This window comes from Octopus bimaculoides, chromosome 16 (assembly GCF_001194135.2).
Source record: "Octopus bimaculoides isolate UCB-OBI-ISO-001 chromosome 16, ASM119413v2, whole genome shotgun sequence".
Lineage (NCBI taxonomy): Eukaryota > Metazoa > Mollusca > Cephalopoda > Octopoda > Octopodidae > Octopus > Octopus bimaculoides.
In genome coordinates this window covers 6,860,102-6,864,550 of record NC_068996.1, presented here as the reverse complement: position 1 = coordinate 6,864,550, position 4,449 = coordinate 6,860,102, and positions in this window count along the sequence as shown.

The following is a 4,449-nucleotide window of genomic DNA, read 5'->3' as shown; positions in this document are numbered from 1 at the left end:
GTGGTGGTGGTGGTGGTTTGGAAGCGTTTCAAACATTTCGATCTCACGAGTCGATAATTCGATTGCTGAAAGCTTTGTCTTATGGCACGATTCAATGTTCCGTATCAATATGCTGAAAAAGAGAGAAGAAAAGGAAATTGAAGAGAGAGAGAGTGAGAGAGAGAAAGAAAGAAAGAAAGAAAGAAAGAAAGACTTACCTTTTGAAAATAAGACACGCATCCATTATTCCACCTTGATAGCTGACAGATTCTATTAACACCTCTGTGAGAGCATATTTCAACAAATATTTATCTATAGTAGTTTAACCCTACAATAGAAATGAATTTGGATTTTGAAACTAGCAATCGTTGAGCGAGACGCATTAAATCAATTCTGTAATCAGAAGACATCTTCCTGTGACGTTCAACACACAAATATATACAATAATGTTTAACATTTCAACATGATTTAGTTTTCGCAACGTTTTCAATATGTGTTGGTGACTTTGTGGAACAACGTCAGCTAATTTTCTTGTTGATAAACACAGTGTTCAAATACAAAACATAATCTTATGTCCATGTAAAATGCATTTTTTTTTTTTAATGTATATATATCATCATTTACATTATTTACATTACATTTGACGGATAATTGTCCTCATCTTGCTTGTTGTTAACTCAACGTTTCAGCTGATATACCTTCCAGCCTTCATCAGGTGTCTTGGGGAAATTTCGAACCTGGATTCTCATTCCTAAGGTATTTTTGATGTTATTATTATTATTATTATTATTATTATTATTATTATTATTATTATTATCATCATTATTCAGGTCACTACGCCATATGCCCACAGGCATTCCAACTCCTACTGCCTTTATCCTTTTCAGATGGTTTGAAGCATGGTACTCCCTTCTGTACTTGGAATTTCATCCAGTTTTAGTAGGATACGATGAACTGTTGAGCTCATGCATCATACATATATTACTGAAGAGTCAGGAAATGCTTTGACCACTGATGTGGGATGGACACCTTATGTATCTATCTGCAGTGCATAAGGGACTCTGAACTTGGTTGGAAGGGCCATATACCATATCCAGAGTCTCATGAAACTCTTTGCAATCACCAGTGTCTTCACAAAACTATATTCTCTTTGTAAGGTTGGTCCGTCACACGCTTTGAAAACCACAAAATCTACACTGAAGCTCACTGCACGCAAGACAGAATGCTGCTTCCGTAATACAAGAAAATTGAGCAAGCTATTTCTGTTGGGTGAATCTCATACCAGCTATTAACTCCTGAATCTCCAGGCTGTTTTCGTTGAACCAGTCTTTGCTCGTCTCTTGAGAAAATTCTAGATCTTCTTCAGAGGTCTGCAGTACAGTGATTTTAAATGTTTCCAAAGCATTTCTGAAAGAGAAATCTGTAAGGAACTTAGAGTTCACAAGCCTTGGCTGAAAATTTGCCTTTAAATCTTTATCAAACTGCAGCTTCCCAACTTGAAATGTCTTCCATGGAATGCCTCCTTTCTTTGTCTTGGATTTGGAATAAAGGCTGAGTTTGCTGGCGGACAATACAGCTTTGCCACTCTGGGAATTAATCAGTTCTGCAAGACATCCCAGACGTCTCTTTGACACACCAAATGTAATCTATGAGGTGCCAGTCCTTAGAATGATGACGCATCGAGGTTGTCTTAAGACTGTCATTGAAATGGAAAAAACTCTTATTCGCTTGATAATTCATTAACATGTTCTTTTACATTTGTACTAAAGAATTCTTTCTCTTTCTTCCCTTTTTCGTATTATTGTAACAGGGTTTCTTCCTTCCTACACCTTTTCTTTCAGTTAAACCTGTCTTTGAATCACAAATTATGTGTGATTCCTCTTCTCCCAAGTTTTCCTTTCGCTTTATTTCTTTGTTGTTTGTAATATTTTGTTTCCTAATCCATGATATTTTCACTTACGTTTGTCGCTTAGTCAGACATGGCCAATGCAACGACCAAGTTTCTCTTCAAGGCTGTTGAATCTAAAGGAAAGAAGAGGAGGAAGGAAAGGAGAGAAGAAATTATTCTCATACCAGAGAATTTTCAGACGGGGTCCGAAAGTTTGAAAGCTTGCGTGCCTGAAGGCACCCAGTGACCAAGTGATTGTATTAATAACTATACGTATACGATTCTCTTCTATTTTCTTAACATACTTCCAGTCTTATAATTCTATAATTGCCATGTCTACTAAATGTAAGCATTCTCTCACTACTCCCCCCTCTCTCTCTCTCTTTCTCTCCCTTGCCCTGCTCTCTCGTTCCTCTCTCTCTCTCGGTACCTTTCTCTCTCCTTTTCTCTCCCTCTCTCTTTCTCAGTCCCACTTTTCCCTCTCCTTCACCCCTCTTTTCCCTTCTTTTTCGCTCCTCTTTTTTTCCCTCTCTCTTTCTTTGGTTTTTACAGTCTACCAAACACGTTGTATTATCTTGCACATATTTAATAACATTCTGGTGCATCTATCCATTTCATCCTAATCAATATTTTTGTCCACCGAAGGAAGTCTGCAGATTATAAAAATATTGATAATACCCAGGTATTGATTTCTTTAATAGAGTGTTCCTCTTACTTAAGTTTGCTTCTAAGATATTCCTAAATCTTCTCTTCGATTCCTCGCCAATTTATTTTTGTTTTCATTCGGTTTCGCCACGCCATCTTACAATTCATATAAATATTTATATTCTTCACTCTTCTTTACTTTCTGTCCTTCATGGGGCGATAAAATAAATACCCGTGAGGTACCTGGATGCGATATAATCGACTCTGCACCACCCACAAAATGTGACTATGTTTCTCAATCAGATTTTATTGTTCTAAAGAGACATGGTTGTGTTCTTGTTAAATATTCTTGTTGTTGCTGTAGCTGTAGCTGTTGTTGTTGTTGTCGCCGTCGTCATCGTAGTTGTTGTTGTTGTTACTGCTGTTGCATTTGCACCCTTGAAGTTCGTACCGTGGTGGTGGTGGTGGTGGTATTGTGTGGGTGATCGTATTGGGTGGGTGGGTGGTGGTATTGGGTGGGTGGTGGTATTGGGTGGGTGGTGGTATTGGGTGGGTGGTGGTATTGGGTGGGTGGTGGTGGTGGTGGGTAGGTGTAGCGTCTATGTTACAGGCTCTCTCTGTTCAGGCTCTCTACGTTCCAAGTTCAAGGCACGCAGATGTGAACATTACCTTGCATTCCTCTGCAATGGATAAAATAAAGTACCAGTCAAACGCTGGTGTCGATGGAATTGCCTAACGCCCATCTAACGCCATCCTGGCTTACTGCCAATATTTGAAAACAGTCATTATTATTATTATTTTGTATTTTACTTCTCAGGTCTCTCGATTTTACTTTCTCCGATCAATTCTGCAAGAGCGGACTGCAACTTGTTGTCAAGGGTCTCACAGTGTCTCTTTCCAGATACTTAACACCCAAGTATCAATCTCAGAATCCTTGCTGTGCCTAATAGAGCAGTTTTTTGAGCATGTTCTTCCCTCCTGTCAATTCCAATTTCTCCGACATATTTCTCAAACTTGGTTGTTAGTGCTCCCGATACCCTGACAGCTATTGGGATGACAGCTACTTTCTTCATTGCCCACATTCTTGCAGTTCCTAGTCTGCATTTTTAGTAGTCTGTATTTTTCCGTCTTTTCCAGCTCTTTGTCACCTCTCCAGGTACGGCAATATCTATAGTCTTGGTTTCCTTGTTTCTTTTATTCATTACAACAATGTCTATTCTCCGAGCATCACATTGGATTGTATCACTCACAATATGTGAAATTATTTTATTTTTACTGCCATTCATCCTACAGAGGGGCTCTTATCTATTTGGAACCTGGTGTAATTAGTTCTCAGGGCTTGTTCTTGGACGCTGCATATTAGTGCCACTGTGGTCGTCATCGTCGTCGTCGTCGTCGTCTGAACCAATCATAATTAAGATCAACACTATTCCATCCCTGGCTGGAATCGAACTCGGAATATTGGGGTTATGGAGTGCATTTTGAGGTTTATAAGTGTAATATTCATATTAAAGTGTTTTATGTGGTACCGATTCATTCTGTTGATCATCTTTTTTGACGAAGAAGGAGGCTTTCCATCGCATTCTGCGAATGAATTGGCTGGTCTTCTAAAGAAGTGATAATATATACTCCTTTCTGTCTAGTACAAGTATATCTTTTCCCCTCTTCTCAGCACCGTCGTCAGCAATACGGATGATAGTTTTATAATAATAAATAATTTGGACAAATACGTATAATTAGATTAGTGTGTTTGAATATTGAGGAAGAGCATATATAAAGATGCATATAGATACGTTCATAGACCCAGATAATCACGCACACGAAGACAGACATACATACACACACACACACACACACACACACACACTAATCGAATTATACGTATTTGTCCAAATTATTATTTATTCTCTCTCTCTCTTTCTCTATCTCTCTCTCCC